The sequence below is a fragment of the Fistularia commersonii genome, chromosome 9, assembly GCF_037954325.1.
Source record: "Fistularia commersonii isolate RoL2024-O1a breed Wild chromosome 9, RoL_Fcom_v1.0, whole genome shotgun sequence".
Classification (NCBI taxonomy): Eukaryota; Metazoa; Chordata; class Actinopteri; order Syngnathiformes; family Fistulariidae; genus Fistularia; species Fistularia commersonii.
In genome coordinates this window covers 9685900-9699579 of record NC_141292.1, presented here as the reverse complement: position 1 = coordinate 9699579, position 13680 = coordinate 9685900, and the positions used below count along the sequence as shown (strand labels likewise).

The window sequence follows — 13680 nt, the reverse complement described above, 5'->3', positions numbered from 1 at the left end:
GGCTTTGTATTTACATTGATGCATAAAATGCCTCTAATGGTTTTTAAGGATATATGAGAAACTTGAATACAAATGTAAATATAGCTCTTTATCACATTATTTTAGCTGATTGTGTACACTGCTTGTCTATTTTCCATTTTTCCTCCATATTTTCCTTTTTTTTTTTTCAACTATAATGTGCTGAGAGTGGCCTCCGTTTGATGTTCTCACTCTGCACAGTCTGGAAGTCCCCAGAAATGCATCCTTATATTCAGATCGTTTTAAGGGTTTCACAGTTTGTAATTATAACAAACAAAAGGGGCTTTGATTGACTGTATCTCTTCGTTATCATACACTACACTTGTTATCTCATAATTTTGTCTTATTTGCATGTGTGTTTTCACCTCCCTCCCCTCCTTTCTTTCCCTGACAGCTATGGTGTTGCATACACACCCAATTTTCCTCAAACAACTTCTTTTTAGCATGGCAGTTATCTTCACTCAACTGCGGGTTATTTCCTGGAATTGGTAGCCAAGTAGGACTGACTAACTCCCTGTGTCAGAGAGAAAGCTGCAGCACTGATGCTTTTGGGGGTTTAAACAAATGATAGATGCTTGGATCGAGCTGTAGGAAACAAACAAGGTCTCTGTTCGAGGCCAGAAGACAAAAATGGCTTTGATTAAGCTGCAGCTCATAAGTTTGGCACGATTGAAATTCACAAGATCAGAGGTCAAAACAAGGATACGTGTTTATGGAATCAAGAAAAATAAGTGAAATGTGAATTTCTATAATTGGATTTTGTTCTCCCTCCTCATTTGTGCCCAAAAGACAGAAGTGGAAGTGGCAACATGTATCCGCGACTTTGTGTAAACATTTCCGTGAATGTGATTTTCAATAAGAAGATTATTGTCAAGACAGGCAAGGCGAAAAAAAAGAAAAGGAACAATTTGTATAATCAAACGGGAGACACACACACGGCACAATCCCCTCTTGTTGTATCTTGCCTACCCCCCTCACATCATTGCTTCTCTTCCTGTCAAATCATTTCCACCAAATCCGTTTTGATACGACATCACAGCGCCCGCAAAGTGAAGATAATCCTTGACATTTTTATCATTCACCCCCTTTTATTTAGTCTGTGCTCTGCTTGCCTGTCTTGTTTGCTGATAAAATCTGCCAGCCGATGCAAGCCTTAGCGGATCACACATCAAAAAGGTCCATTTCTCCCTGGAGGATGACAAAGTGTCAAAATAATATTCCTCTGTGTACTCTGGGTGGCAGCCTAATTTAAAAACATTTGATGATTGTCACCATTTACATGTTCCTGGCATGTCTGAATCCATTCCTCAAAAAATAAATAATAATAAAATAATATATATACATGTATAGATGAAGATAATAAATCATTAGAGAGTGAAATTTCTATTAAACTGTCCAAAAGGTAAAGAAGAGAACATATTACGCACACGTTGGAGTATTAAATGAACTGGGGAAACACAGTTTTGTAAAATTAAATTGAAAAAAAATCAGTAAAAATTCAATCGATTCAATGAAATACTGTACATCACTACTACCACTAATACTAATAAAAACAATAACAAAAGCAATAATATTGGCAATAATAATCATGATGATGATTATTATTATCATTAAGTATAATAATAATAATTATAATTCTTCTTATTATTACTATCATTATTGTTGTTATTATTGTCATTGATATTGATTTTTTCATTGTTATTATTTTTAATATTAATATTATCATAGCGATAATTCATCAAGAATAAGAATGAGAATAAAGTCATCATCAAAATGTGTTATCATTGTTGAAAACGTGAAACAAATCATCATGGTTGAATGGTAAGAGAGAAAACCGTCATATATTCTTACGCAAAGAACCAAATTGAGATTATTATCTGAAGTACCTTGGTAATAGTGACAATAATCAGAAAACGGTAAAGTAAAAGTAAACACTGCAGCGCAAAAGAGGCGGGGAGGGAGAGCGTGTTGACACAGCTGGGCGGGCTCTGCGCCACTATTTACAGAATGTTATTGCTCATCAGTGCGGATGCTCACGTCGTTATCGTCAAAGTTATCATCCTCGGTGTAGGCAGCACTCAACGGTCCAAGAGACGCACAAAGATAAATACAATCTCCGGGCGTTAAGCGTGGCCAAAACACAATAAAAGACTCAGTTTTGATGTAACACTTTATCATCAATCACATCTGTCCGGGTTTTTTTTTTTTGACAAAGGATTGCGATTTTACCTGCAGTCAGTGTTTCGCAATGTTTTTGGGTTGTTTTTTTTTTTTTTCCTGGTCGAGGCAAACTACCCCCAACTGGTTCGCTGGAATGACCGACCCCGGCCAGGCTATGGTTTTGATTTTAACAGCAGCAAGCGCAAACACTATAAATTTACAGTCACCAGAGAGAGTTTTTTAATAGGCACTCAACTTTGCAAAAGGCAATAACTCTCCCCGTCTTTCTTCCTCTAAAACGCTCCCACTGTTTTCCGAGGCGGCCGAGGCAGCTGGGAGTACTCAGTACCAGTCTGACAAGGTGCTTTGAAATACCAATCACCAAGTTTATACAACGGGGAGGGCTCGTAAATGTGTCGAGCGGGGTAAATATACAGTGCCATACTTCAATTTGTTTTGGGTAAAAAAGGAGAGTAACGGCCTCGGCAGCGTGTACATCATACAGGTGATATAATATATGCCCGGCCCGCTCCTCAATCCCATTCATCATTGCGACAGTGAGGGAAGGTGCTTTTTGTTCTGCGATCCCCTTGATGATCCACTATAATACCCTCGTGCCAGCACCACCCAGATGTATACGCACACACACATACACACACACACACACGTGAAGACATACATGCGCGTGCTGTGATACATTACGCCCACAATCTGGTATGGAGGTCGGGAGAAAACCTATACTTTTACCAACTGAAAAGTGTTTTAATGCTGATTGGTGAATAAAATGCAGAAGTCTGGACTCGAGTCATTTGACCTTGACTGGAGTCACACTGAGCTTGCATAAATCACAAGGGACCTGCGACGCGGCTTCGACTTCAACGCCAAAGACTTAGTCACTTCCCCGAGCCGCTTTTTGAGGAAAGGGTCTGTACTCTTTCCCGAGACCGAGATGTTTTAAAAGCACTGTACAACAAACGGGCCGTGCAAAATCCCCTTAATAGCAAATAAATGCTAAGTGCGAGCTGACGCAGGCCATGGAGAGAGTAGTAAAAACAAAAGGCAATAAAAATGAGGAGCGATTATTAAACAGTCACCATTTGTTATTGCGTTGGCTTGAATTTTTTTTCCCATGGCACTGAGATTGACTTATTTTCACCACTTATTGATCTGCCAAGTAGTTCCTCAATTAATCTGTCGGTTGATTGAACTGTAAAAGACAAAGATTTTAAAAAAGTCCATAAGGGGATTCCAAAAATTCAAGACGACACCCTCAAATCTCCCCCCGGTCAATAAATAATCAACATACTGTCATGAAGAGATAAAGCAGTCCGAAAAATACGATGAGCCGAGATAAGAGAATGTGAACTTTAACTGCCTGCAATATGACCCCAAAAAATTCATCAATATCACTATTATATAATACATTTCCCTACCAGTCTAAATGTGCACAGGAAGTATTTAAATCTTTATTACCCTTTTACTCTGACGGCTGTCATCCTCATAGATATTTAAAAAAAAAAAAGAAATTAATAACTGTGTTCAAGCTCTGTGTTTACATTCCTCCTCTGTCCAGTTCTGACATGAAGAAATGAATCTGAACCAGCGAACATCCAACACGGACGCACGTAGCTTGAAAAGAATTATATGTTTAACTTTTAGCTGTTAAAACAATGAAACTATTAGGAGTGTAACATATAAATCTCACACCTCTTAAAAAACAAATTCAAATGTAATCTTTTCTGTAGGTATAATGTCTCCTTAATATTTCGGAAACTCCCGATGTCTCCGTATTTACAAACATTATACGTAAGCCAGACTCAACACTCTGTCCCCGCTAGCCACTTAGCAGCTAACTGCTGAGACATCCCAGTCGGTCAGGAAAACAACACCAGAACACATGGCAGGAAACAATGGGCTCATTGCTATCCCCATGGTAACCTTGGCCGCCGGCTTGAGGTGACGGGCTTGAGCACAGCGGAGGCTCTCGGATACCAGATAAAAACTGCAGAGACAGCGGTTGGAGCCGGCCGGTGTGCACAGATAGGCGACGCGCTGTATTTCATTTCACGGCGAGAATGCACGATTAGATTTCGCAACATTACAAAGAAATGACCATTAGCCTGTTTACGTTGTAACTGAACAGCCGGGAAGATTATCTACAAGAGCTGAAGCCACTCTTTTCCCCTTCCATTTACATCTTTTAATGTGTAGATTTGACATAAAGCTGCCTCAACTTCCCGCAGAATCGCTCGTATATCTACTACCCGATACATATCTGAGGCGAATCTCTTTAACAGCCGAATCTCTGAGTTATCAGTGGCCCCAACGAGCAGAAGACGAGTCGTCTCCATCCCATAGATATGAGTTAGAGTGGGAGTGGGAGTAAAACAGCAGGATGTCAGCAGTGGAAAAATAGTAATCCATACTTCAAAGATATCTGGAGTAATCTGTATTTATGAGTCTGCGGAGAATGGTGACATTATCCCCCCCCCACCCCCCCTTCTAAAGTTTGCCGCGTGTGTGAGGCTGGAGGAGAAACTGTCCTACTTCAGAAGGAATCTGAGTGGGGCGCAGAAAATATTTCACGGCACGTCAGACCGTTCTGCACACAGTGAATAATGTTCAACATGACACCGTAATGCTTGTTCAGGTGAAAAACGGTTCCCTCCACAACTTTCTGGGGCAGCGGTAATAATATTCCAGCCAGGACAGGGGCCTGTGTGAAATATGGCGCTACTTCACATTCATGTATTCATCCCGGGGTGATAAATTAGACCCCAGACATTTCAATCTAACTTCCTAAATAGAGCACTTTGTCATCACAAACTCCAAAGGAATGCCGGGTGATCAGTGGAATAATTCATGATCCTTTATAGTTTGCGTGGCAACGCTCGGAATTAGCCATAAATAATCGCCGCGCATGGGTCCGAGACAAAAACCTCCTTTAATTTGAAATAATTCCTCACCTTCTTCGTGCAGCCGCCGCCGCCGCCGCCGAGGATTTGAACTTCATCCTTTATCTGGATCTCTGCAGTCAAATATCGGGCAGAAAATGAATTAGATCTGCGGGGATCATTTGTTTAAAGTGACGCGGCTGATGGGCGCTGATTTACTTGCACAATAATGGCCTTTTAATTGAGCTCCTCCATCCTTTGTAACATCAGAGTCTGACAAGTGGTTTGACAACCGAGGCGTTCTCTTCCTCCTCCTCCCCCTTGAATGACAAGCGCAACATGGCTGCCCTCATTCCTTCCTCCCGACAGCCTTCAGCCGCGCACCAACTTGAAACCGGACACTCCTCGCCCGAGGGACATTCTGTACAGTATGTCCAACATCATGTGGAATCTAAGTGGCTGGTTTGAAAAATGCAAACTTCCTGCAGGGGCAGTCGTGATTTTCTTTGGCTCCACATCAGGGAAAGTGCGCAACATGCGAGCGCCCACCCCCCCCACCCCTCCCCACGGGTTTGATTTATTTGCAAAGACAGAAATACAAATAAAGAAAGCAATCTCATTTACCACCTTCCAGTGTTGCCATAGTTTGTTAAACCACAAGTCAAGTGTTATGACAGACTTTGTCTGCTGCGCTGGCACGTCTCGGGGGCGCGCGGAGGAGGCGTGCGGTGTTGTGCTGAGCGATGACAAATGTGGGACGGTCGCTGAAATGGATCTCTCCTCCTGTAACGCTGTGTTTTGGGTCACGGCGGTTCCCGCTGACCGGTGATTATGTGTCTCCGTGTGGAGCGCAGTCTATGTTTGTTGTACCTCACATTGGGCTATCTAAATGGTGCGTGCATCCACTCCTAACGTGCACGAAATGAGGGTTGCGCCGAGGGTTAAACAAATAAAGCCGTCAAAGAGCGGAGAAGATGAGGAGCAAAGTCGCTGCTGGCATTCTTTCACCCCCTCCGACTCGGTTTAAACAACCCACAGGGTTTTCTATCAAAGTAACTTATTGAACGGGGAGAATCGATGGCCGACGCCGACCCTGGTCCAGTGCTCTGTAACGGTTAACCGCTTCTCCTTTGATTTCATCGACAGCTCCAGGATTAATGGGCATCCAGTATGAGAGCAATTGACTCCCGTGTCACCGGCCTCATTATTATTAAACTACAGAGAATACAAACTAAATCACGCGTTCACGGCTGGAATTGGTTTGATCACGTTATTGGATACGTCCCGACGTTATTTGCAAAAAATGTCAACTTCGGGGGGGAAATATCTGACTTTTGCATCGGGATATTTTTTGGAGCTCCGCCGACTTTTGCATTGTGATGTTTTTTTATCCGAGGGCGACGGGACGAACGGCTGATTTCAAACACGAAGTGGGCGTGGCTTAGTCAAACGCTGCCAATTACAGAGAAAAAAAGCCGGTCGAAGTAACCGAAGCAGTAAACTGCAGAGTCCTTTTGCATCGAATGGCGCCGTCATGGGATCCTTGCATCCAAGGACTTCTCTTTAATTAGCTAAAGAGTTCCTGCGTCTTGATTCCACGGCGGCCCAAAGGCTCACGGCGTACTTTCCAAATCTCTCTGATGACATACGAAAAACCTAACAGCTCCGGTCCGGTAGGTGGGGTACGGAGCAGTCGTAACGGAGGCAGCTGTCCCTCCTGGCATGATGATGTGGAGAACATTGAGCCAGCTTAAATATCTCGCCGCAGACCTTCTTGTTGATATGTGATCTGAGAGTTAATCCTCAGAACTGTCGATACGGCTGAAATAAAAAAAAATCGGAATCCCTTATCTAATGCTAAATGAATATGTGGGCTGGATTTATTTTAGTGCCTTTGGGCTGTCAAATGCGTTCATTAAATGATGAATAATGTCTGGGAAATATGTGTCGCTAGGTGACAGGATGTCATTAGCCTATGAGGTGTGTGTGATAAATCAGTGTTGGTCTCATTTCAGAGGCATTTGCAGATGCACGTTCTCAACGCCACCCAAGTACGACTGAAAAAGGAACGATTGATGCAACTTGTTTGCCGCATCAAAAAAAAAAAAAAAGGTTCTCAAGGGTCATTTCCCCCACGCATTTTCCCAAATCAATATGGACTCCGTTGAGAAGGCGACTCTGGGTTCAGTGTTCCCATGGTTCGGGGTTTCCTCAGGTTTACATACGTGATCTCAAGGGCTAAAGTCCACTGGCCACGGAACGCTAAACCCAGGTTCTGACCACCTGACTCTGGTTAATTTGTGTTAACATAAGTCAGGACTCAGGAACTATTGACCCCAGAAACATTGGCAAGGCCCTGTTTCTTGCTTGTCTGTGTAAAAATATTTCAAAAGCTATTTTTTCTCTCCCCGAAGCCTATTTTTTTTGATTTTGCGGTTTGAGCATTGCCCGGGATTGGCTTCAGGGGCAGTGCTGTTTGTATGGAAACGATAAAAATCTCTTAAAGCAGACCTTATCTTTAATCTCACCAAAGACATGCTACAGTTTAATCATTCGATACATCATGTCACCGTTCCAGGCCACGCGAGGAAGACGGTCATTAGACAGACCCTGACAAATGTGATAAGTCTGGCCATTATGCATCAAGGTTTCCAGCAGAATGGAGATCAATGGTAAATGATTGTCTTGCTACTGTGTGGCGTGAAGCCTGGAGGGAGCAATAAAAAGGTTTGTTTAGCACCTCCAGGCACATGTTTCCACAATCGATGCCCCTGCACCACTCAGGAGAGGCTCGGCGAGAGTCTCTTAAATACCTCTGCAAAGTGTGGTTGTTTTTTTTTTTGTTGTTTTTTTTTTTTCTTTGGTTGCAGAAATCAAAGTGGATGGGTGTGTATGGCAAGGAGTCAGCGCGTATGTGACGACAACACGGTAAAGGGGAATCAATAACCTCCGAACAGGAGCTAATCCGATTGACAGCACGGTACAGAGGGTTACGCCGCCACCAGTTGTTGCGGTTCGGTTTCAATCGGGATTTCCCTTCGCTTAAAACACCATTTGAGAATGATTTGTCATAGAGACACAGTCGTAATATAGAAAGACTGGTGTCTTACTTTGAGCAATTTGCGTCTGACTTTCATTAACACTTACACCGGCGTCCGTGTTAGCATCTTACAGACAAAGTGTCAGACAAAGCAAATATTTGCTCACAATTATAATACTCTAATACGCCAGAGGGGAACTATAATGCTATCGTACTTGAGTAGTACATAAATTATTAACTTGTTTTGTTTTCTCATATTTGGGAATCTGTTCTTCAAATGACTACAGAGCATTCTGTATAGGTGTTTACAGTAGTATTGTTTACACACCATCTCTCTGTCACGCAGTATTATGAGAATTCAAAAGAATTCTCCAATGAAAACTCGTGAAAAATCTGGGAGTGTGTGTGTTATGTTGTACAATTTGCGTTTACCATCTGCGAATCATTTTGTCCCTCAGAGACATGAAAATCTTTTTGGATTTGAAATTTGTTGAGGTATTTTTTAGCTCATCTCTACATTCGGAGATACTTGACAGTACCCGGGTCTGAGTGTACAAAAAGTCCTGCTGTATCCTCTATCGTCGCTATCAGCGAGCTTCTTCCATCTGGCATGGTAGAAACACCACGCATGAGTCATTCGGGGGAGTCGTAGAGAGCGATGGTTCTGTCTCTTATCGCCGGCGCTGCTTCGATTGTGTCGTGCAGATTAGAGAACAAGAGGAGACCCGTCTCAAATCAAGCAACAGGAAACTGTAACCGACACGCCGTCGCGACTAATGACCGACTTCAAGGCAACTCATGAGAGGTTGGAGAGAAGAGCCCCATTGTTGGCCGAGGCCCATCCGTCTCTATCTCTCTGTTTGACCTCCTTTAGTTTCAGTTCTGCTTCACTCTTCTTCTTCTCGTTTATCTCGCTTGAGTTTATTTATTTTTCGTTTTCAAGCCTTGGTCTTTCATGGCACGCACGAGTCGCTGGAAGTTCACCGCAAAAACATTAAATTATCCAAATACCACCATCGGATTCCTTTCATGGTGGAAAAAAAAACCAACAAACTAAATCAAGTATTTGTTGTGTCAACTGTGTCATATTGCAATTGTGTAGTGGGTACTTATCAATAACAAATACTGCGTGAAGGAAAATGTGAGTATTTTGACAGTGTACTATATTGATGTGAGGAATACTGGTAATCATACTTTATCATGATCAGGTATTTCTTTGCTCCACTTTAAACGAAGCACATAACATATTTGTCACACAAAAAGTCAAAAAACAGAATGTTTCCAATGACAATCAGCACAGACACACAAAGCAGTCAAATCTAAGCAAGTAAATGTCCGTTATATGCAATCTTTTACAACCATTGTAAGGAAATTAGATGGCTCATTAAAGGAATTTGTCTGGATGACTAAAGTTCGGTCCTTTTCGCGATCATTTAAAGGGTCACCGAAAAATCGATTCAAAGTGAGGCAGAAAAAGTGTAAAAACCAGTATGAGCAACCATCAATCCCTCAGCAAACACCGCTGATACACATACTCGAACAACTGCACGAATAAATCACCGATTCTTGAAATCTGGGGAATTTAAACATGACCATATCAGAGCACAACACCTAAGCACTAGCGTTTGCGAGATCTGCCATATTCTGAGTTTACAGGGGAAAATAATGCAGCGAAAATTCCAGATTCTGTGTGCTTATCAGCGGCCTTCCTGTCTCTTTCTCCCAGGATGATAGATTTGTTTTCTCTCTCGCTGGTCCGGCTAAGACATTAATTTATTAAACGCTCAGCTCAAATACTGACAACGACTTTTTACTCTTCCTGTCCAGACTTTAGCTTTGAAATGCGTTACTTTGGAAAAGGTGTAGATATTTAGTTTTCATCTATTGCTATGTTACTTGAATTCAATTCCATGTATTTAACTGTGAAATAACATCCAAGAAATTATGAAAGGTATCTCACATAAAAAACAGTACAAGGAATAATAAATCTATATACAAAACTAACATTGTGAAGAAAACAGGGAAAAATAGGAAAACATAGTGCGTTACAAAAGCAGCCAACATGTCAGTAATGTGACTAGTGTGTTTGTGTGTGTGTGCCAATGTGTGCATGTATATGTACGTACATGCACTCATATGTCTTCAGGGATAAACAAATGTTTGACATTAACATATTTTTATTGTCCATATATGGCGTTTTTTGGTTTATGTTTATGTGCGTATTATTACATCATGTGTCAGTCATCATGGCTCCACCACTAAAATCTCAAAAATTGAAGATTTCCTTTTTAAGTTATAAACCCTCACTTAATTATTTATTTATTTATTTATTTATTTATTTTAGATTTTGCTTAGTCTGTTTTTGTGAGCTCACTTCCTATATGGGTGTCCGCACTCTACGAGGTCAACCACCGCTCCCGCTGCATCTTAGGCAGCGCCTCCTCCAGGGTGGCGTAAACCTTGTTTACCGATGAGATGGCGCTCCAGCTCCCTGCTTCTTATCACAAAGGCGACACTGACGGATGGCTGGAAGTAGCCATTCTGCTGTTTGGGGCAGGAGGTCAAGGCGACAGTTACTCTAACCAAACGTTTCCCTTTAAACAGTAACCCAACATTGCTGTCAGATTGTTTCCGTAAAAAACAACCTGCAGGTTGTTTATATAATCATGGAGAATTCTGAGCGCAGATTTCTGAGCTAAACACCGTTAATTCACGTCTTTCATATTTGAATGTGAACCATCGCCTCTGAAGATAAAGGGGAACCCTTCCCGGCAAGATATGTACAAATATCCATCAGCTAATTCACATTATGCAGTTCTTTGCCCACAGGTTATGAGGGATTAGGACTGATTTCGCACTCAATTGAGGCAGCAAAGGATTCAGAGAATCAAAGCTCCTCCGTCTCAGACTATTTTTGGGCTGCTCCTAATAGTTCTTGTCAGCCATAATTTTTAAGTACTTTAACCAATTCATTGTATAATTAGGTTAACAAAATTAGCTCATTGCAAAGTCAGTCAGCAGGCGGTAATGCAATAAAGTTATTAACATTCCAGATTTATAAAGCATTAATACAGCGGTGATCTGTCTTTATCACATTTTTCTTCCCTGGTAAAAATGGCATGAACGAATAAAAGAAAATAGACTCTGGTATGACTGATGTCACATTATACAGCTCTTCTTTTCTCTCTCTCTTTCTTGTACTCACATGCACTTGGATCAAAAAGGCAGAAGACAAATGATCTGTCACTCCAGCCGTCAACGTTAAAAGCATACCTGAGTGTTGGGTAAAGGAAAATGATTAATGAAGGGAGAACGTCCCTTTAATATTAGAAAGAAACACAAAGCGCCACATGATTCATTGCTCAGCTGAATAGTAGCCTGACAAGCCGCTCGTTGACGGGTTGTCATGACATGCCGTACAATTAAGCATTGCACAATGTGAACGCCGCATGAAGTACACAAATTGTGACCCGTCTAGTTTCTGCATCTGCCAGCTACTTCGGTGTCCTTTGAGTCGCCCCCCCGTGAGACTTACATGGAACGAATGACTGGACCAGAAAATGCATGTGATGCGTTAATGTAAAGTAAGCTGCACACATACATGGTTCTTCAATAAGTTCCATCATCAACGGCAAAGGAATATTTAAGAGAGGGTGTAATGATATTGCTGTGTGGACTGCGGCTAAAAAAACAAACAAAAAAACCTGTTGACTACAATGAAAGAAATTCCAATAAAGTCCCTCGCAGTTTTGGATAAGTACCATACAGAATGGCAAAGCACATCAATATTATGACTACAAATCAAAATATGCACTTCCTGCTTGTTGTTGTGTTGGGCTACTGCGGCAAGTTCGTACTCACAGAGGCATCTTTAACCTCAGGCTCTTCATGAAAATGTTCGCACTCGGATTTAGGCTGTTGGTCGACACCGGTGCCGGGTTAGAAGCACAGGGCATCCTTGTATGCTTGTAAAACAATTCTTAAAGCAGTAGGTTTTATTTCCTGAATTCAGGTCAAACTTTTGCTGATGTTGATAGGGGAGTACACTCGTAGCGTCAATGGGCCTATGTATTATTTTTTTTGCCCCCAAGGGGTTCATGGCTGCCAGTTCAACTGTCAACTTGGTATCTCTTTGAATTTTTTTCAATAACTTTCTTATCTTGATTGATAAAAGGGGCTGTTGCCACTGGGCACTTATCCAGTGCAATATTGGGATTATGTGGTCTCGCCCTCTAAATCCCTTGGGGGCAAGCTGTGTTTTTTGATTTTGTAGTCTTAAAAAAAAATTGCAACAATTTCAGTTGCTGAGGCGCCAGTATTCTACAAAACTTCATTAGAAAATGAATAACAATGAAAAGTGATATATAAGAATTGTACTTGACTGGGCAGTAAACACAATAGTGGCCATTTTTTTTGGAATGACAGATTGCATGTTGAAAGTTTTTAGCAGTCAGTCAGAGATGGAATACTCATCTGAAAGCTGGAGACCTGCTGTCAGTCAAACGCTGAACTCCAGAATACAAGAAGGTGCTTTAGGTGTCTTTGCTCTGCTTTGGTCGCCAAACAACTCCACTCGGTTTATTGACGCCAGCTCAACGAAGGCAGCCCGTGTCACATAGGGTGAGGAACATGAATATGACAGAGGTACTCGATGACTCACGGCTTCCACCTCAGATAGGAGATTACAACAGGAGCAGCCCCACCTATGGGACTTAATGGCTAATTGTTAGTCCTTGAAGACATTTGTCTTTTTTTAACCGAGGAATTGTAGCTTCATATCATTATGAAAAGGCCAGAAACAGTCAACTCAACCCGTCGTAGCTGACAGATTCCGGTTCCGGGCAAAAGCAGTAACTAAACTGCGGTTGACCCGAAAGTTCATTAATCTGCACCAAAAAGGGAGAAAAGGTTAGATTCATTCAATCCTAACCACAGAGTTCAAACCACGTCCCCGGGGGGAAGGGGAAAGGGGGATCATCGTCAAGAGCATCACCAAGTCCTCCCGAGGAACAAGGCTGAACAGAGCCACCGTGTTCTCCGATGTTAAAAAAACAAGCAGCTGCAGTCAAGCGTTTTGCCCCGCATGTGCCTGTCTGCTCAGTGACAGAGGAGTGAAGGATGACTCATGTGACCATTTTTTCCTCGGCTCATGAGACCACTGACTTTGGTCTATGCATCATTACACTCACAAAAGAGCATTTTTAGTTTTAATAAGGGGTTTATGCACCACATCCCACTACACTTATGTCTCTCTGTGAAGTTGTTAGCGGACTGTGCTCATGCCTTAGATCTTGCTCATCTGACTTTTCCACATATGCATGATTGCATGGTTTCATTTGGACAAACTTTTAGGTTGAAATATGCACACAGTGCACGGCCAAATCTGAAACGCTCTACGCTTGACATCTTAAATCTGCGCTCTGGGATGGTTCAGTCATGGTTTTACCATCTGGACAGCGTAATTTTATCTTACATATAAATCTGACCACTCTTTTAGGATTTATAATTTTTCCAGTTTAGGAACAGCCGAAACGTCATTGCTGATTAATTATCGCTTAAAATAAAACT

At 41.9% G+C, this 13680-nt stretch overlaps 1 protein-coding gene across 2 annotated transcripts in view; it reads left to right on the top strand.

The window, feature by feature from the left end:
* LOC147231158 (zinc finger protein 703-like) overlaps positions 1–13680 on the top strand; it is a 47187-nt gene that overhangs the window by 27588 nt on the left and 5919 nt on the right. The gene's annotated exons all lie outside the window — the stretch shown is intronic.